General features: G+C 45.4%; 2 protein-coding genes across 4 annotated transcripts in view; both read right to left on the bottom strand.

Annotated features, from left to right (window-relative positions):
- The window catches only part of RAD51B (RAD51 paralog B), a 479,852-nt gene extending 469,644 nt beyond the window's left edge, over positions 1–10,208 (bottom strand). The window contains exon 1 of one of the 2 annotated variants that reach the window (XM_064460053.1): positions 10,119–10,208. The gene's annotated coding sequence lies outside the window, so the exon portion shown is untranslated. The remainder of the gene's footprint in view (positions 1–10,118) is intronic. The other variant, XM_064460061.1, reaches the window with a different exon arrangement.
- TMEM229B (transmembrane protein 229B) overlaps positions 1–21,191 on the bottom strand; it is a 36,972-nt gene extending 15,781 nt beyond the window's left edge. Inside the window, exon 1 of one of the 2 annotated variants that reach the window (XM_064460063.1) lies at positions 21,103–21,191. The gene's annotated coding sequence lies outside the window, so the exon portion shown is untranslated. Of the gene's footprint in view, positions 1–10,118; positions 10,209–21,102 lie in introns of those variants that run through there. The other variant, XM_064460062.1, reaches the window with a different exon arrangement.
- Between the last annotated feature and the right edge of the window lie 358 nt (positions 21,192–21,549).

Consider the following 21,549-nt stretch of genomic DNA (forward strand, 5'->3'; position numbering starts at 1 on the left):
GCCTGGAGTCCACGAATTCATCTTTCATGGCACAGGGTAGCCCAAACCATGAAATAAAGCAATACAACAGCTTCAGGCTGCTTTGCAGATCTAGCAGTTTATGGCTGTGGTACGTGCTGAGACCCTACTCACATTCATCCCTTCTTCCAGATCTAATCTACACATTCAGCCTTCAGGTTTAGAATTTTTCAATCTATCTCGTGAATAGCAGCTAACATGCATCTGCTTCAGGACTCATGGAATTTAACTGATCATGTTAATACCACCTACTTGCTAAACATCTGAAAAAGGAATTAAGCTTCTACCTTAGAAAAGAAAATCCTTAAGAACTGCTAACTCTAATCCTAAACTTAGCAAGGAGGTAAAAATACTACTCACCTCTTCACTCCTATCAGCTATCAGTCTGTACAGAAGACATTTTCCACTCTCAGCTGCAGAAACATGGCACAGTTGCAAAAGGTAAAAGCACAATGATAAAAAGAGACTTGAATTTGAGTCCACACACAGCTACCGCAGTAGAAGGCAGAGCAATTTTCTTGCTTGGTTCTTAAAATTACTACCATATTTGTGTTGTCTTCTCTAGGACCCAGTGAGCCAAAGCACAGATGGAGAGGAAAAGCTGGTAAGAATTAATTTGGGGAAAGGCTTGCAAGAACCTTGCCTTGAGAACTGAAGGTGGATCTGAAAGAAGCAGGGTGGAAAGACCCTGGAGTATTTGTAGAATAGAGGGAAACAAGGAAGAACACACAAGTAAAATTGTAAGTGTGTTGGTAGCTGAAGCCTTGTAGGGGGCAGATGTCAGGGAATTAAACTCGTCACTGAATCCTAATGATTTACTTCACCTAAGCAGATAATAATGAAGATCCATAGATTTGCGCAGCTACAACAGTGACAAGATAAAATCTGGATGCATGTTCCCTCCTCCTTCTGGCTACCAACCCCAAGTTAACAGAATCCTTTAAACCAGCCTGGCTGGGAACCTTAATGGGGCTGGAAAATGCCCTGGAAAAAAAGTAAGGCTAGCTTCCTCTCACTGTTGAGCTGCTGAACAATGGCTGAGAAGAGGCAGCACTCAGGTATGGACAAGTCAGAAGAGATAGGGAAGGCACGTAAAAAGTCTCTCAGCGGTCAAAAAGGGCAAGAGACAAAAGACTTACGAAAGTTACATCGGAGCAGTTTAGCCACATCATCTTCCTGCACCAGCTCTTGTAAAATTGACACAGCTGGAACAAAGAATCAGAGTTTTGTTCTATGGCAAAGTTAACAGAGCAGTACAGATCCACGCTTGGCTTAGGAGAGACATACTCTTTGCTCGCCTTGCTTGGAAGCCAAGTTGCTAGAATACAGAAGAATGGGGAGAGGCAGAGGAAAATGGTGGGATATGGACCAAAAGGCTGCACTGGGATGAACAATAATCTCGAGAGCACTGGAAGAAAAGTTAAGATTATGACTCTTGACTGCATATGGTGTCAGGCAGCTGACAAAACCCCAACAACAAAAGCTGTCAAGGTAAGTCAAGAATGCTTCTCTACCAGTCTTTTGTCTCATATGACTCTGCTTAGAAGGCTACATTAGTAACAGCTTCCCTTGATATAAGACACAATTTCAGTTTCACTAAAAGTAAATTCTACTCTGCTCTGCAGGCAGGAGTACACTGTGCTTCTCTAGTTCGGCACTCCCTTCTGTCCGAAACCAAGCATCTGCTGCATGCAGAGAGAAGAGAAAATGACTGAATATAGCCAGACTATCCGCACTGACCTGTTTAGCCCTTACAAAGAAAGGGAAGACAACTGTTTTAAAACCTGTCTCCACTAACCTGGCACTGCAGTGCAGCATGGCTAGCATTTGACTAATACCCCGACAGAATGATCAGCAGCAGGAACGGGCTGTTGCATATCATCTCCAGCAGTCTCAGCCTTGTGCTAGCAGCACATGTCACTGGCTGAAGGCTCCAGATGTGTCCGTCTGTCCCAAATGGTAACACTACAGATGAAACTGAACATCCTACCTGTTTAAAGTAGAAGTTTAAGACAACCAAATTCTTCGCATCTTCAGTTGTGTTAGTATACTTCACAATAAGACATTCTTTCCCTTAATATCACTACCAGGGGGAGTGGTAGGGTGTCAGCAAATCAAGATGACATAGGCCTGTATAAACACACATGAAAAGACAGCCTGTGCCTCAACAAACGTGTCATACCATGTCATCATTCGCTCCTGCTGCAGAAGTAAGATCTAGAAACCAGAATCCTATTTATTCTGTTTTTCAGGCTTCAAAGAGAAAACGTTCAAAAGCACACATAGCTCTTTTTTCTTGTATATATTTGTTTAATTCCTGATGATTGACAAAACATCTTCATAATCCAAACACGGGCACTAATTGGCCCAGATCTTCGGCCATCTCAGAAGAGAGACCAGACACCAGTTGACTCCAGATTCTTTTACTTGCCTCTGGAAGCTGCTCTTTCCAGAACAGATAACTCATGTTGATGCACTAACAGAAAGTTCCCGTTCTCATTGCCAAAGCTTCTCTTTCATTTACAAGAGTTCAGACGTCCCTTTGGACAGCCCAGATAGTACCTTTCACCAACTCTGAATTCTCCTTACAAAAGTGTTTGTGATGGTCATACAGGGGCCTCAGGAACATGTGGGGACACAAGTGCAAAGCAAGAGTTGGTGGCCCAGTGACTCTGTCCAGCTGGGGCTGCGATACGCACAGTCCCTCCCCACTGCTGGGCTCCCTAAACAAAATGCTCATGCCAGGGAGAATTAGCTAGTGCAGACCCAGGCTACGTTTTCAGTAACTTTGATCTTACTACTTTGGTCAGATCAGAGATGGAAACCTGATACTCACCTTCAGACAGCTTCAAGCCCAAAGATCACCTGAATATCTGAAACTTATTGCCCCCGTCCACCCATCCACGATATCAGTTGACCCAGCAACATGTATTACCTCTCCTTAGAAAACCATATTGCACTTGATCTTTGAAGATAAGAGAATACCGAGCTGGACATCACCTGGTTCCTAGAAGAGGCTTATTTTTGAAGTCCCGTGACAATCTAGTGGCCAAATCCTATGAAATGCAGGAGACTGTCAGCGGAAACACTGGACAAAATGCTGTCTTCCAGGCTATGGGCTACAGAGCCATTTACACCAGACAGGAAGTGTAAGAGGAAGTGGTGAGACCATGACTTCCAATCAATGAAGTTCAGTTTGTTCTTAACACCTCCCGTAATTAGTTTCTCTTTCTGTCAAGTACCAAGCCTCCACTAATTTCTGTCTACTTGTCATAGGAAGTTTATTGTACTCTGCACCTGGTCAGAAGGACTCAGTTTCCCCACGGGGCCTGGCAACTACAACCAGAAAAGAAAACAACCACAGACGTGCCATCCTCTATAGCATGGAGGCAAGCCTGCCATCCTCGAGTCTCATGCAGCAATAGATGCCTTTTAATGGAAGGGCAATTCAACTGGCTTCTTTCCATTGAACTGTAACCTAAGGCTTTACCCAGCTACTATGTAATTGTCTTTTTGTATTTAGACAGAATGGCCTTGGCCAGGGGTGACAAGAGTGTCCTACCCCATTAACAACCGGCTCCCAAACAGGGCAGGGTCACACTATTTTCTGCCAGGGACTTTCCGCCCAGGTCTTCATTTGCCATGCCCTTAATTTCCAACTTATCTTTTCAAGCTTTTATTTTGACAGGTCTTGAAGATAAAAGTTCAAAGACATACTCTAAACAACAGCTTGTTACTTTAGGAGGTACAGCTGTTATTTAAGCAGCAAGGAGCTTTCCTTTGTGCAGGTACTGAGCTCTCCATGACTGAAACGCACCTCTGAGCAACTTGTTCATTGAGATTCAGCCTCCAGTAATCCGCCTTACACTATTACTGCAACATGATACCATTCTAACAAACTAATTATTTGCATGACAGTTTTATTACCTTTTGAATTTCATATAAACATTTCACACACACAGGCCCAAATTCATTCATGAATTTCAGGCACTTGACAAAGGTACCTTCATTACAAGCTTTGTCTCTCCAGGATCCCATCTGTAGTTAACTAGAGCCTGTGAAGGTAGCTAGAGATGGACACATCCTGGAGACAAAACTGGAGTTTGAGCATTGCTGATGCTACCATTCCTGCATCTTTCCAGTACCTACTTAGAGGTGCTTAAAGCATGTACAACACTGATTTATCCACCTCAGTGAAATGCCTGTGGCTACATAGAGTAATTTCAGGTCTTATCGAACAGGATTTTTTCTTTATCTTGTTTTCCTTCTGGGCAGCAATAGGTATCTCATGCCTCTGGGCAAAGAGCAAGCTGAACAAAGGTGGCAGTTCTCATCTGTGTGTTGGGAACTGTCTTGTGATAAGTCTAGAAAAGAACTCCTCAGTCTTAAGTAAAACAGTTAGATACTGCTCACCCTGGCCACCAGAAAAAAAAACAAAACCTCTCCAAAACCCCCAAACCCTAAATTCTTTTCAAACCATCTCTAAAATCTGCTCAACAGAGCATCAAGTGACCCATAGCAAATGGAACCAGAGAGGCACCTTATGTTATCTTGTCACTGGATATGTAAAACACTTAACAGATGTCATTTCATGCCTGAATCATGCATCTACTATTGACAGTCCTGGAGGCACACATATATATCTTTATATCTTCATTGTCTCTCAGAGTTCCCACAGCTGTAAAGATACGCAAGGTTAACTTAAATGCTACATACGCAAAATTAATTTTTCAATTAATGTGCCTCAGCCAAGGCAGTCATGCATGTGTGGAGCACAGGTAAAAGTTGTTCTAGCAGTGCACATGTGTTCCTGAAAAGAACTGGGAGGGTGACTTTTGCTATCTCATGCTGATGATAGTTTTCTTGGGTATTATGCCTGAGTCACTCTTCAGTCACCTGCACTTAGATACTTTGACAGCACAGTACAACGGATGAAGTTTTGCACTGCATCCACCACACTGACAGATCTTCCTTCTGCAACTGAGTCTATGATGATCAGTATATAAACATAGGGAGCATCTTGTGATGCCTGGGAGCGGCCCCCGTTCAGCAGCCTTCCCTCACCATCTTGCCTGGTAGAGCTACAGCATGTAAAGAATTCCAAGAGTCTGGCTAAGAGCAGACTCAGGAATGGGACTGGACATCAGAGGATGCTGCCAAAAAGTGAAGCTCATTTGCAGAGCTGCATGAAGGCTCAGGACTCAAAAAGCAGGGGATGCTGGAGATCCACTCCAACAGCTCTCATCCTGGGAGTACTAAAACCAAAATATCATCTAGAATCTCAGAGCAATTCTAAAAGGCACTGAGATTTCTACAACAAAGGGTGAAAAGAGGAGAGAAGCAAGTAGCAGTCAGGACTCAGATGGAGAAGCAAAAGGACCTTACTAAGTCAGTGCCAAGATGGATACACAGATGGGGTTGTTGAGCAGCCGTGCCTCCTCATGAAGCAATATGCAAACTGGTATAAGTCTTGTAGTGAGCTATGCTGGCCCTGAGAGAGGCACAAGGGGCCAAATAGTGCAGTGCACTAACACAGGACTGACTTCCTCTGCTTTATTACCAGGTTTGCCATGATCTGCGACATGGCCTTGGATGAGTCACTCCACCTCTCTGTGCCTCTGGCTGCCATCTGGCTAATTAGACTAAACTATTTGGTCTGAGGGCTGCATCTAACTATAGATTAGTTTGGCTGCTAGCACAATTGGTTACCGATACTGCCAAAAAGCCACAAAGCAAAGCTGGAATACAGAGAGTAACTGCAGCCAGTCACTTGCAGAAGCACCGAATTCACATGGAGTCAAAAAGGCTGCACGACTAGGCAGCTCTCAGCACCAGTCTCATTTGCTCAGTCATCCGTGTCAGATGGACTCCCAAGTTCACCAAAGCATTTCTTTCAGCAAGTCTGAAGGTGTATCTCTAAGTCAGATACAAGCATTTGTATTTAACAGCATATTCAATAAGCTTCTCTGTACAGCACTTAAGAATGAATAATTAAAGGAAATATTACTGCAGTAGAGCTTCTCATTAGCAACCTAATTAGCCTTCTGAAAATAATTAACGTTCCTTTCTATAAAAGGAGCAGATGACCCATTACCTCCATCAGACAAGCAAAACAAATGCCAAAGGTAAGGGAGATTTGTTCAGGCAAACAGCAAGAGAAGCCTGTAAAAAGGAAGATGATGAGGGACAAATGCTGGTGACTCATGAGGACTGGACTATGCAAGTGGGTGTGCAAGACTGGTACACCCTGTGTACATCCAGCACTCACGTTGAGCATTTTCCTTCCCCTACCTCTATGACCCACTGATAATCCATCAGCTGAGATGCTCAAAAATTCCACATTCCGAATTATTTTGAAAGCCAGATTTAAAGGCGCTCGAATTCAACCATTCATGGTCATAAACAGCTCTCTCCATATGCAAAAATTCCCTGAAGGTCATAGGTTTTGACTATTAAAACACTCTTAAAATGCCCATTAAAATAAACCACGATTTAATGTCACATGCAGCCTACTTCTGTGGCCCACAGCATGAAGTACACCTCTCCAAGTTTCACAGGGTGGGGCTCTGATCAGTTAGCATGCCCTGAAAGAGTTAGGTGTACGTTTCTTAATCAGCACGTGTTTGAAATCAGTGTGGGTGAGCAGAGAGTCACAGGCATCAGTGCTGTGGGATGTGTGTGTACGTACAGATGAGAGAAAGCAAATGATACAGGTCAACATTTCACTGTCTGGTGCAGCAAGAACTGTGGTATTACGACAGTTTTATGCACTGTTTCAGTGCAGGACAACAGCTAAAGGAAAAATAAGCGACAATGGAGCTGAGGGTCCCAACATCCATGTATTCAGGTAATATAGCAAAAATACAAATCGTGAACAGGCAGATGCATTTTCAGCCATTTCCATGTTTGATGTATATTTACATTTCCCTGGCAGAAAAGCTGAATACTCACAGCCTTCAAATGTGATTGCAGAGAGGGCGAAGCTCAGCCATACAAAACCTTCCACAGCTACATCACTATGGAAACCACAAATCCACTGCCTGCTCTGTTTGTCTAATTCTTTCGCTCATTTGAAAAAAAAAAAGTATTCTTCCAGTTTATTGTCTTTTCACCTCTGTCAAGACCACAGGAGGACAAACACAGTTTACCTGCTTCAGGACCAGCCCTTTCTTCCTTGAGAGCCCTCTTTGTGAAACCTATCCTACCTCTCAACACAGCTGGGCAATCTTCCTCCCCAGATGCTTTCACCACTTCTTTCAGTGAGGACTCTTCAAACATAGTCTGGGATTTCATCTTAGCCTCCCCAGCTTCCTCAGCTTCTAGACTAGGACAACTCCAGAAGTGACTCACTCTAGGGGAAATGCAGCTAGGTTACATAATGAGAAACTGAAAACTCTTCTGGACACAAGTTATGGTGTCTTATTTTGACTGAAGTATCATTCACTTCCTTTCCTCAAAGCTCTTTAAGAACATTTGAGGTTCTCTCAAAATGGGGTAGGGCACATTACAAGACAGCTGTAACTGCAAGGGTTAAACTTTTGCTTTAAGAAGCCCATGATTTCTACAGCAGTTGCTAGTTACACACTTGTAGCTTTTCACACACTAAAAATCTGAATATTGCTCAGCAAAAGCCTAATAGCCAAGAGCAACTCTGGAAGATGCCGAACAAAAATGGGGAAAAATGCTCAGAAGTCTGCAATACGGCATGGATGGTGCAGCCTGGGTATGTGAAATGGCTGAAGGAATCTTCATACCAACTAGCAGGAGGGTAAAAGAAAAAAGAAAGAAAAAAACAGGGATCCAAGTATGTGATTTTTATGCTGAGAAACAACCTCTGAACAAACCTTCAGCAATGCCTTCTCTCACACTAGGCACCTCTTACCTGAGCTCAGAGCCATTCACAGAAGAATCGGAAGAGAATTTAGTCTCTGCTGTTCCGTAAGTCCTCAGTGCCTCTCAGCTTCAGCTGCCAACTGACAACCATTACATAGACAAATGCCCATTAGTCAGCAAGTTGAGAAAAACTAGCACTCTGCATGGAGAGGAAAATCCTGCCTGTGCTCAGGAAACCTTTAGCAGATGACACTAAGATATCCAACAGCAAGACAGAGCTAGGAACAAACTGACATAGTACAAGTTCTCTTACAAAAACCAAAGCAGTACTACACAAAAGTTGCAGCCCCCACCTCCCTTTTGTAAAATGGGCCAGAGCAGTCAGTGCTTCCATCTTGGTCCTAACTCACTGCCCTCACCTCATAGCCAATTCCAAGCTGGCATTACCAGACACATCCCAGTTTCATTGGTGTAACAAGAATTTCTATCAACAGCCCACAGGATGATCAAAGGTTACTTCTGTGTCTTCAAGGATGTCACAACACCACACAAGCCAGTTTCATGGAGGACAAGCTGAGCCAAGTGGTGATCACAGTCTGCAGGGTCATGTCACTGTGGCTTTGGAAGCAGATCTGTCTGCATCTCCAGCAGACAGCATCCTGAATAGCCAGCGTGGATGGAACATACAGGAGGCACTGGAGGAATTAATAATTCATAGTTTTGTTCTGCTGCCAATGGATCCATGTTTTCTTGTGCCCATACGGTGCTCAGTTTTTGTTTTAACAGTAATAGGAGATGTCTGCGCTTCCTTTGATGGTTCTTGAGGGCAGGCAATAAGCAGCATTTACTCTACCCACAGCAATATTACCATACACCAGAGTGCTTGCCAGACACAGCTTTCTTCAGAAGTACTTATGGCTGCATCATTGACAAAACGGCTGGATTCATTCCAAGGCTCGGTCCATCACCAGCAGCCTTCCCAAGAAGCTGCTGACACTTGCTTTGTCATAACCTTGCAGCACTGGTCTGGACTTTACTACTCAGTAGATGACACTTCTTGACCAACTCAGCTTGACCCTCTACTCAGCTACACAATGGGCAGCAAGATCACAGTCGGACCTCGAGGCAGCAGCTGACACTGCTTATCCACACTTAGCATTGCCACAATTAAGTCTACTGCTCTCCTTCAGCAGATGACTGGGTCTGCTCCTCAGTCTCAGAGACAGGGGTCTATCAGAGCAAGAATACCTACAAGAGTGGGACAACAGAATACCCTTGAATAGGATCTCTTGGGCACTACGACTAAGACAGGGTAGAGACCCCTGAGACAGGATAGGCTGAGGGATGAAGGTGCTACATAAATCTGAATTTTATATATGTAGCACCTAAATATTCAAAGCAAGTTCCCCACTAGAGATGAAGTACTGTGCACGACCTACCCGTGAAACCTTATCCACAACAGGGAAACAATAATGAGGCCTAAATTGCTGCAGGCTGTATCAGAACACCTGTGCTTAATCTCCTGTTAGAGCACCACACCGCATACTGCAGACACAGAATGCTCTAAAAATGCTGCAGGGTCTGGAGATGGTTGTTCTGGTCCCACAATGTCCAGCCCATCTACCAGGACGAATATAAAGTTTTGCCCCAGGATATAAATCACCCTTCCACTCTGACAGCATTTTACATCCACGCTGTGCAAGTGTAACAGACTGCCCTAGATACAGGAGAGTGGCAAGATGAGCCTAAAAAGATTAGTAGAGTAACACACTGGTGAATCAAGTGCGGAGACTGCACTGCTAGTTAGGGCCAGGAATAGATTCCTCATCATCATACTCACACCTGTGCTTTTACCACCAGAGAGAGCAACCCTCCACTCTTTACCTACTGCTCTGGTTTAGCTCAGAGATACTGCTCCACTGTCCTGATTGTTTTAACGGCCTAAGGCTATCCCAGTATGAGGTTTTAAAGAGGCAGTAACACCCGAATAAGTTTGGCAGTATCAGTTAGGAGCAATCAGAATGATGTGACTCAAAGCAGAGAGAAATCAAGGGTGATGTGCACAAATGGCAATCTTACACTTCCAAAAAGCAACCTGCAGTTTGAACTGATGCAAATAACTTCACATCTTGACCATCCTTTATGCATTCTATGTATTTAAATTTCAAAGGTCCCATCTACAATGCAGTCAGCTCTGTACTCAGAGAACTGCTCTGGTGTTCTGGTCTATGAGTGCACTCCCACCAGTTTTACCCTCCAGCCCTTACCTTTTCTGGGGAGGAATCCTGGAGCTCTCCCACTATTTTTGGTCAGCTCCTGGTTCACAGCATCCGCAGGTCGACTGGGTTGCCTCCAGCAGGTCTGAGCTCTTTCAGATGCCAGCCGTTTTTGGACCAGGTGCGTACGACCAACAGCTAATACACCAACCAGGCAGTGTTCCTAAACCAAAGAAGTACAGTTTGATCTTAACAAAGCACAGTGCAAGAGAGGCTTTAAACACTGAAAGAGCTATGTGTACAGATATCTCAGCTCCGGTACATTGGGCCCTGGAGGACCTGACTTCTTCAGAGTCCCAGGCAGCCGGGACAGCTACCTGGCAGCTGCCTCTCCTCTGGTTAGGCTGAGCCTTTCGACTCTTCACTGTCCTTCTGGATCCCAGCCACAGCAAACACACGGAGTAACTTCACTGGAGCCAGCGACCAAAGGTTTCTCACTGCTACCATCTCAGCCAAAGTCTCGGTTAACCCTTGAAGGGTCTACCAGAAAGTGCTTTACCTCTATTTTCCCAGCCAATGCCCCAATTCTTTGTAAGCCTCGCTGCTGACTCCTTTTCATCCCCATCCTCCCTCTCCTAACATTGCCTCCCTATCTCCCCCAACCTCGTGTCCTCCTCACTTCTCCAATCACCACGCTTTTCTTCTTCTCCCTTCCCCACTCCAGGACAGAGTGTGGCCTTCATGTAGGCAGGCCCTTGCCACTGCCACCCACCCACCACCCCAGCCTGTTCCTGGGGACAACGGTGCTGCCTCTTCCCCCTGTCCTGGTGACCCAACTGCCTTTCATGGCTGCGTGACCCAAGCAAGCGGAGCCCATGAGCTTGGGCTATACTTCTTCTCTTCAAGCGCTGATATTTAGGATGCCACGCTCCAGATTTTCACAGAAGTCACACCTCGAGGTGCCAGCTCCAACACACAAGTATCTAACATTGTACTCACGTCAGCATCACAGATCTTACACTCTGAGGGCTTGTCTATACATAGCATCTTTCTGGATTAATTGCATGTGAAGAAGTTACAGAGCAAGAACATTTATGTGTCAGACTGTTTAACAAATGGGATCTTCACATTATCCTAACGAACCTCAGAGTTTCTGAGCACCAAAGCCCAACAGGATTTCAAAATAAACCCTTTCCTTAAAAAAAAAAACCAAAACCTACACTGTTTTCATTTAGATAACACTGAACTACAAAAACACTCCAATTAAAAATGCAGATTAAAAAACTAATCCTCTCCCAACAAAAACTTCCCACCAAGATTAACAGAGCGATGAATAGTGTAAAACCACTAATTAAATCAATGTAACATGGGTACTGTACAGACATATTTAGCACCTTCTGCCTATACACTGGGGCTTGCATCTACTTCAGAGCCTCTCTTATCATGAGGAATAGTTGCTCATTTAACAGCTAGGTATTTGTACATTACATTGGGAAAGAACTTGGCTGTTAGCTAGCTCTGGTATAAATCGTTCTAAAGCTGATGTTCCTAAAATTATTTGCACATATTCTATCTTCATTATATGCACTTTGTCACAGTTGGATATGGGTTTCTACTGAACTATTTATCAGACACATGCAAACAAAATTTTGAAAAACATTTCCCTAGAATCACAAGAACACTGAGAATGCTTTTCACATAGTGAGATCTATTTGTCAATAATTTAATTTGTAAAAGAGTGAGGAACAAAATCATACAAAATAAGCAACTGCAACACACTCCTAACTCCTTCAGTGCAGAAATACAAACATTACAAAAGGCTTCAAGCCAACCTAACTTTGGGACTATTTAGCCCCTTCTCTGGCACCAGCACTGAGGCCACCCATGAGGCTTCACTGGGAGACAGACCAAGGAACTCATGAGCCATTTCAATGCTAACCCCATGCTACCCTAACGCCTATTAGTTCTCAGCTGTATCACCTCTCCAATCTGGCTCGCAGGCTGCCGCCTACCAGGAAGAAGTTCCTTTTTCACAACTTCACTTCTATGAACTCAGAGTGCTGGAGAAACCATATCTTTATTTACGCATGTATCTACACTTGAAAGAAAATAATTGAAAAAACTCTTCATTAGCGAAGACTATGCCGTAACACACACTAGCAGAGAGGTAGAGCTGAAGATAAAGGCTTCACCTTAAAGCTCACATGATTAATACATCGATTAAGCTGTTCAGAAAAGGGGATTTATTTTTTCTTTTGTATATAAATGAACTTTCTGTGTTGAAATACTAATGATTAAAAAGGTCTAATGTTTGTAGTGGGGAAAAAAAAAACAAACAAAAAACCAACGACAGTGGTCACGCAACAGTGACCATTCAATTGCATATACAGAAATAGTTAAAATCTAAAAATCCACTACTAGGCCAGACTCAGGCTTCCCAAAAGAGCAATTGCCCATGCTCCGACTGTTCTTCTGACATAGACACCAACATTCCTGGTGTCAGCAGGTTGCACATCAGCATAATTTAGCAGGAGTGCTCATCAAACAAGAATACAGAGAACAAGAAAACAAAAAGGAAAGCAATTTCCTACCGGGAAGTGGTTACTTGTGCGTTCATTCAACTGTCCATTTTAGTATTTCCTCTTCTTCATTATTTCCAAAGTGTTCCAAAAATGAAAGCTCGGGTCCATGCAATTACCTGGTGATAAACAGTCCTACCAACAGAGAAACCAAGTCACAACACTGCTCCGTGACTTATCTGGGATTCTCCTGCGAAGAAATTGCCAAACTTGGAAATAGAAAGCGAGCATCTGTCTTCTCAGAAACTCACCCCAATCTGGCAGGACCTGCTTGGATGGTGATGCAGATTCCACTTTTGACTGAAGTCCCAACACACCTTTTGAACCTGCACGCAAACCAACTGGCATCTGAACATCTCTGAACCCAGACTGGTATACAGAGCACAAAGCATGGTAGGTTTGGCTGAATTTCCTTCCCAAAAGGACTGAATTACCTCAGAGAGATACCTTGGGCACGCACTGCTACTACACAGTCCCCACCTCCTGAAAAGGAAATGCCTCTCTTCTGGAACAACAACAAAAAAAATAATAATTGGAAAAACAACTCTGTAAGGCAACAACTTGCAGTTACCTGAGGAAAATAAGTGATTTCCAAGGTTAGGTGCATCGTTTCCCACATACCTGCAGGTGGGTACCCTATCTCTACTGAAAACTTCTGGCAACGCCTTGAGAAGCACATTAGACCTCCAGAGTTCCAGATTTCTTTTAAAAGCCACGCCACCACCCAATAGCTGAAGAGGCTTGGGCAGATGCCTGCACCCACCCACTCCCCCCCAGCGACTGTATCTGCAAATCCTTCTGTGGCTATTTATCACCAAAATCAGAAATACATTTAGAATAACTGCCAAGAGTCTTTATTGCTGTTATCCTGCAATGTCTTTAACAAAACAAAACAAAAAAAAAAACACAAACCACCTCAGGTTTCAAACAAACACACAGTCAAATTCCCTCCTGCTGCTAGATCTGTCTTATATTATTAGACTCTCACTTACTTTTTCCTTCATGTACACTCATCTCTGTTTATGTTCCTTCCATTCTGTTCCTGCTAAGGCAATGAAAATGAACCAGATGGGTTTACATTCAGGTTTTCATGCATTACCGCAGCGCTCAAACCTTTCTGGGTCAACAGGCCACTGTGAGTGTTCTAAGACTTCTCACAGCTTGCCACATATCCCTGCCACCTACTTTTTAACATAAATCCCTCACTCATCATCTTATTTTTCATGGTCCCAAGGATGAGCTATGGACTACTTTCCGTAAGCTGTTGAACCATCAAAGATCCACAGACCCATGGGAAGGAATGGTTATTTACTTACATATACTTGCATATGCTTCATTATCTTTAAGAGCTCATCTAACATTTTTTCTGTTGATATCAGGTTCTGTGAATACTTTTCTGTAAAGCTGGGGTCAAATCTGACCTCACAATATGGCAGGCTAAGCAGGTGGTGAGTTAAAAAGGAGCAACTCTTACAAAACTCCACCTACACTTGTTTTATGAAGAAGTACAGAACACATGTTAAACCATGAAAGCAAATTCACTGGCTTTTTGGTAACTGAAGGCAGGGTACTGTTGCCTAGCAACTTATCTGATTACCATTTTTTCCAAGTATCACATGCACACTTAGATATGTTGCATAATAATGTCTCACTTTTATGCTGCCTAACCCAATGGAAAAAAAGGGGGGGGGGGGAATCTACCAAAATTAATGCCTTTAGTCTCTTTTCTGGCAAAAGAGAAAGTACAAAATAGTAGCTCAAGAACAGGTTGAAACATTAGTATTCCTGAATTTTACTCCTGCCTTTTTCTGGGTTGCTGCATGTGCTTATACAAGCATTTTATTCTACCTACTTGTCTGCAAAATGACACTAATAATACCACCCTCACAGAGACACACTGATAATTCATTAAGAATAAAGAGATTCTCAGATGAAAGGTGCAGTGGAAGTGCTGGTGTTAGCATTTACAGCTTTATAGTACTCCAAATGTTGCTAAGCTCTGGTCCAAAGTGTAGCAAATTTTAATCACTGTCATGACATTTTCCAGTCCTTGTTTCTCACACAAGGATCTCAAACCACAAAAACTACATTTCTCCCATCAGAATGTGACACTTAGTCCTGTCTTTTATGTCCAATACATAGCTGCGAGAAGAAAAAAGAAAACCAAAAAAGCAATCCCCCACGCACCCCACAAGGTAGCACAGACCAACTTGAAACTGGAGCACTAAGCATTATTGCAGCTCTTGGAGCTCGTGCCATGAAAATCAGAGGTGAATCAGAACATGTGCATACATGACATTTTGAGAAATCAACACGCTCTACTTATTGATCTGATGTTTGAAAAACTAATGACGCTCTAGATAATCAATGAAAGAAGCGTTTTGTTGCCTTTATGGTGACCATTAATACCTCGTAATACAAGCACCAAACTGAGGCATTGTTTCCAAAAGGATATAATTATCTAATGGGAGGACTTGGATTCTAGAAGCTCATTTTTGAAAAAACATCAACAAGTTATATGCTAATATAATGTAATATAATAAACTGCCTACTCTATATACGCACCTCAGTCTTCCATCACACAGAACAGGAATGGCTCAGCTTCCCGGGGCGCTCCTGATACCATGCTAGCCTCTGTCAGCTGAAGTGACTGAAGCTGATGTTTCAGCAACTCAGTATCTCATCTCCATGGTACTAACCAGCAAAGGAAAACTGAAAGCAACAAAAGCCAAGCTCTATATTGCTAACGAATCACGACATTACCTTCACAGCAGCTCCTCTCTTCCTGGTAGACATTAGAGCATTTTTATAAACTGTGCCTTGCGGCTCTTGTGCAAGTCCACTTCCAACTAAAAGCTTAGTTGCAAGATCTGCCTTGGAAAGAACTGCTGGATCAAAATAAACCAAATCACATGGTATCTATCATGCCACTAGGGGAAACTGCATACACGTCTTGAGAACACCAGAAATCATGAAAAGAAATAACTCCTCCTCTAGAACTTACCGGAAGCATCCTTATCATAAACCTCCACTGGCACAAAATACAAAGAAAATACGTGGGCCAAGGAGTGCCCCATGGATTAAGCAAGCCCGTCTTTGCTAGGTCAGTTAGCAGGAGAGGAAACAGCTGCTATGCCACTATCATCAAGCACTCTGTTGCAAGCAGCCAGAAACCACTCTGCCTAGAACTCTGCATAGACACCCCCCGGCCAACTTTCTCAACCCATATTAGGCTGGTGGAGCTGAATGAGTTTGACTGTCTTCAGGGTGAAAAAACAAGAAACAAAACAGACTGCCCCTCCTCAGAAGGCACTTAGCAGTACACACAGCACTATGCCACAGCTACCCATGCTGAAGAGAGTGCTTCCTCCTTCAGAAATGCTTCATCGTCTCCTTTGTGCTCCTGGCACAGTCAAGGAGAAGGGGACAGAATGGTGCTTCACAGAAGACCTTCAAACAGGCTACCTTTAATATTCGGTGCACCTAAGAGCAAAGATCCAGGAAGGACGGAGTCAAACAGCAGCTACGCCACTCTATGCTACCAACACTTATCTAATGACTACTAATGCTTGGATCTTATGCAATGAAAGCAACACCGCAGGCATTTGTGGTAGGGAAAATTCCCTCAGTCGTCTAATCCAGCTTTGACAGATGCCTGTGAGTGGTGGGGAGTTTTGATATAAGGTTGTGGCAAACTCTCATGCATTGACACTGATGAAAACTCAGAACAAAAGAAAGGGTAACAGAAAATGCTTCTCCCTTTTCTGCAATGATTAGAGACCTCTGAACTAGTATTCTCATTCAGATATGCCTACAAACAAATCTCCAAACCAGCCTAACTTTTATTTAGCCTCTAAGGACATCATTAAGAGCAGTGTGCACCTGCAAAGACATGTCTTTTCCACTTCTTTTAGCTGGACTGTGAGGTGCCTAGGCTCTGGCTCGCACTACACTTTATTGGGTGTATCACTTACAACCAGGAATGTAGCGCTCTGACTAACCAGAAAGAGCACATTGTTCCCAATTGGCACAGATGTTGGTAATCTGTTCCTACAAAGCCAAAGCCTTTGCCCAGCTTGGCTTTCTTTCAGGACTCCTTCTGGTTGCCTGTACAACCACCTTACCTAGGAGCTCAGAAATCATCTGGATACTCCTGCCCCATGCACCATCACAGAAATACGAAAAGCAGACCAGTTTACATCTGACGTACACGGCAAACCAGCCCTCTGCCTCCCCGCTCGGTCTGTACTGAGCCTACAGAGCTAAGAGCAAGCAACAGGGTCAGGCGATAGACTCACCAGAGAATACTAAAATACATACAGGAAGCAGACCCGAGAAGTAAAAGGGGACCATTTACAAACCCACACCAAGCAAGCTACAAGGAGGTAATACCTTTTACATTGGAAAGCATTAGCTACCTAGATGATCAAGCTTCTTTCAGAAGTAAGGAAAAATATCGTACTTCACCCTTCACAGCAGACACATTTCATTTTGAAAGGGAACCCCCACTTGTATCATTCAACTTCACGCCTTTCACCCCAGACCCAGCCCAGGAACACCTCTGCTGGGCACTGCTTCATTTGCAGCTATACAGGAACACACAGGCCAGAAGGGACCACTTCTGTTTTTGTTCAGGTGCCATTTCCCTGTCTGCAGGACGTGTCTCTGGCATCTGGAAGCTTACCAAGGTATTGCAACTGCCTATGGAGCTGGGCAGTGCTTCCCACAAAAGGAAGGTGAGGAATGGGAACAGAGCCTTTTCCTGCCTCCTGCTGGCAAACAATTTCTCTAAGTAATTGACCCATTTTCTATAGAATAATTAGCCCTAGGGAATGAAGCACTGCTGCCCTTTAATTAGTCACCCTGTTACCTCTCTTGTCTTACCATGTAATAGCAGGCTGCCCAAGTCTGAAAAAAGAAACAAAACAACACAACAACTTCATTTCATTTTCTTAAACACGACATTTATTAAAGGCAATCCAGAAACAAAGAATCCTAAGGTAACATTGGCAATGATAAAATTTCCCACTACTTCTATGATTTCACCATCAGAACAAGCAGGTCTCCTTCATGCCACTACCCTTTAAGCCTCCTTAATGTATTAGGCTTCTCTTTTTTAGGAGCTTTTCCAGGATACTTTCCCTTCATCTTCCATGAGGAAAAACTGCTTTCCTGCTGTCAGAAAGTTTAAGACCAGAAAGAACGCTGCCTAAAATCTAGTCAAACCTCGTGCATATCACAGTTTATTAAAATTTCATGCCATTTCTTGCAACAGAGCTCAGTAACTTGGATAAGGACAGAAGTCCTTTAGTCTAAGGAGATGAGATTTGCATACCATGAACAAAGAGCTCGAGAAATCACGCCACAGCCAGTGTGGCAACTCCAAAACTGGCAAAGGACTGTTCAAATGAGTCTCACACAGATGACCCTTAGTGACCAATCCCATGCTGCAAAGGAAAGAGAAAAGCTACGAAGTCTGGCCCCAGACTCTGTGATAAGTACAATTCTGAGGATACAAACAAGACTTACCATCAAGGCATGTGATGACAGCAAAAAGATGGGTTTTTTTCCCCTGGGAAGAATGCACAGTCTCTTCTCCTTAAACCTCTCCCCCACTCCTCCCAGACCTCCTCCTTCCTGGCATGTTCAGTCCCTGATTGTGGCTCATTTCTAATGCTTCAGAGGAAGGCAAAATCTAAATTCATCTGGCTAATTATGCCATGAGAGGAAATACCCTTCTGGGACACAATGCAGTGACTGCTGGCAACCCCGATGCACGCGAGCTGAGCACAGTCATTGTCTTAACCAAATGGACAGGCACTGGAAACACATTTAAGACACTGCAAAACAACTCCAGAGCTCTTGATGTGTGGAAATAAGTAGATCCACAGGTTACGAGGCCAAAGGGATCCCTACATCTTCACTCCTTAGGACCTCTCCAAGATGCTGAATTAAAGTATAGATTGTAAAAAGATATCTCAGTTTAAAGACCCCCGATGCTGTTGAGTCCACCACCTTACCCAAAAACCTCTCCCTGTCTTACACTCGAAGTCAGCAACCTGCATCTCTCTTCAAGGTTAAATTTGCCTTTCACTGCTCGGCATCACATCATGTTACGACAGTGTCAGCAAAACCGCAGAGTCCCCACTATCAGGTATCATTTCCATATGTATGCAGAGATCTAGGTTACTCTCAACCCACATGTCAATACACTACCCACAACTCTTGTTTTAGCCCCTCTTGACCTTTTCGGTAAACTGCTATGGGATCTTGCCACAAGAATGCCAAGTTTTGAACCCTCCCAACAAAGCAGCTCATTTTCTGCCCTCACCATCACCCCACAGTGGAGTGGGAACAGCAAGCCTGACCAAGGCTACAGATGTGCTGCCAGGGCCTCAGCAAGATGTGACACAGTCACAAGCGGTTCTACCTCAACACCTGCTTGCCCCTCCAATGCCCTTCCACCAGACTATACTACTTCCTCTTTCAATATGCCTGTGACCAGAGGATCTCAAAATATTTCACAGACACTGAATAAGCTGCTTCTAACACTCCTGCTGACATTTGTTTAGAAAGCTGCTAGAGCTAATAGTTAAACCAAATGATTTGGAGTTAACCCATGTTTCGATTTCACATCTACCTGCGAAATGCCACCCTTCTGTGCCTCAGTTTCCCCTTATACAAACAGGTGGACATCCATGTTCTTCAGTGGGAACCTCAACACAGAACTATGAAATCTGCAGACGTACGCACAAAGCTCCTCAGGGAGAAAATACCAACTTTCAAATCAAGTGAACGATCTTAATTTATCCACAGCAGCGAGCTGTTGTCACCACACACAGAAAAACTGACGTCCCTGCATGGAAGAGTTCATACCTTCTCACTGGGACTAGGCCCTGGGATTCAGGAAAGTCCTTCAGGACATACTGTGGGCATCAGTGTCTTACAGACCTCCTGCAGGGTTCTCCTCAGTGCTGGCCGAAAGTGGCTATGGGCATCAATGACTCCATGTCAGTAAGCCTTCCTTTTCTGTTTCATAATAATTTTATGGTAATTTTTCTTTTCAGGACTTCCTATTTACCACCAAAGAGTAGCTAGCCCCATCTCTAACTGATGGCGTATCACTGTGTTTGCATTCCTGGAAACCACAGAACAGAGCTCTGTGGGTAATCTCTTCTTCTTGCGAACCCCTGACACACACAGCTCTGGCAGTGTGCTGTTACCACCTCACCCGTGAAAAATTTCAGCTCCTGCAGGGACTGCTTTTTCCTCAGAATCAAGAGGGAAACGGGACAAACCTGTCAAATTATGTCAGAGAACAATACTAAATATTTCATTTACTGCTTCTGCTATGTAATTAGGAGTCTTAACAAGTTTCTACTTCCCCAGTAGCTTTTGACCAGCAATGCCAAACGCTCTGCAGGAAGCCCTAGCATAAAACTCTGACTTGAGATGAGAGGGACAGCCCGGCCTCCCAGCATCCCTGCTCCTAAGCATCCTAGAGGTAATTTTCAAAACCCTAGTGCAAAGGATGGGCAGCTATTGTGAATATTTTTGCTAATTTAAATTACACCAAAAAAAAGGGGGGGGGAGGAAGGAGAACTTTCATTTTCAATTGATCATAATACATGGGTCCCTGACCTCCCAGCATTACAGATGAGTAATTCACAAGGTTGCAGAAAAGTCACTGCAAGGACCACTGCCAGCCCCCACCTCCCAGTTCCGCTCTGCAAATGCTGGGCTGCTTCAGATCTATTCCTCCTTCCCTGGAATAAAAGTTTTACTGAAATTACTACAAAAAGATGTTCCAAAACACTTCCGTTTTGTCCAAAACAGGCACTTTTCGGTGAAAAGCTGCTCCAATTTCATCAACTCTTGCACCCCGCTCCCCCAGAGCCCCCAGCACCTCCAGCTGGGCCGGCCGGGGGCTCCCGAGCAAACGGCCCCCGCCCCGCAGCCCAGCGGCGGGGCCCAGCCCGCGGCGGGGGCGCCGCTCCCTCAGGCCGCGCCGCGCCGCCCGGCCCCGCTCCCCGGGAGGGGGCGACAGCCGGGGCATAGGCCCCGCCGCGCCCGGCCAGCCGGGGCCACCCGCGGGAAGGGAGGCTGGCGCTCCGCCGCCCGGGCACCGCCGCCCTCGCCTTTGTCTGCCTCAGGCCGCCTCCCGCCCGCCTTCCCGGCGGAACGCCCGCCGGCCCCTCCTGCCGCCAGAAAGCGAGAACAACGGCGCCGGGCGCCAGCCCCCGCCTCCCGCCCCGGGCAGCGCATCGCAGTGCCTCGCGTCCCCCGCCGGAGCCGGCGGGCTGCGGGAAGGCCGCCGCGGGCACCGCGCATCTGCCGGGGGGGCGGGCGGGGGTGGGGGGGTGGGGGGGGCAGGCAGCTGGCGGGTGCCGGGGCCGCGGCTCGGCTTGGCCTCCCCCTTCCCGCCCTCCCGGCCGCGCCGCGGCTCATCACCTCACCGGGGTCCATGGGTGCCCTGCGGCCGGCGGCGGCGGGAGGTGAAGTGTGCCAGTGACACTCGCCCGTGGTATGGATGCGGTTGCAATCTGCACATGCTCACTTCCGACAGCCGGCCTGCCCCGCCACCCTCCCTTAACTCTTTCCCTTCTGCCCCGCACTGCCTCCCCAGCGGCGGGGCGCCGGCCCCGCGCCCTCCCGCAGGGCCGCAGCCGCTTCGCCCAGCGGGCGGGACCGGCCGGCTGGATCCCCCCAGGCCCGCCGGCATCCGCGGGCGAGACCGAGCCCGAAGCCGGCAGGGAGCAGCCCACGGCGGGGACGCACCTCCCCCAGGAGAACCGGACCCTGCCGGCGTTTGTCGGTGTGTGCTCAGGTGTGTGGCGGGAACACCCTGCCCAAAACCCCCCTTCCCCCCCAAAAAAAGCCTGGAGCGTTTGCCGTGGCCGAGC

Source organism: Phalacrocorax carbo, chromosome 9 (genome assembly GCF_963921805.1).
Source record: "Phalacrocorax carbo chromosome 9, bPhaCar2.1, whole genome shotgun sequence".
In the NCBI taxonomy this organism is placed as follows: Eukaryota; Metazoa; Chordata; class Aves; order Suliformes; family Phalacrocoracidae; genus Phalacrocorax; species Phalacrocorax carbo.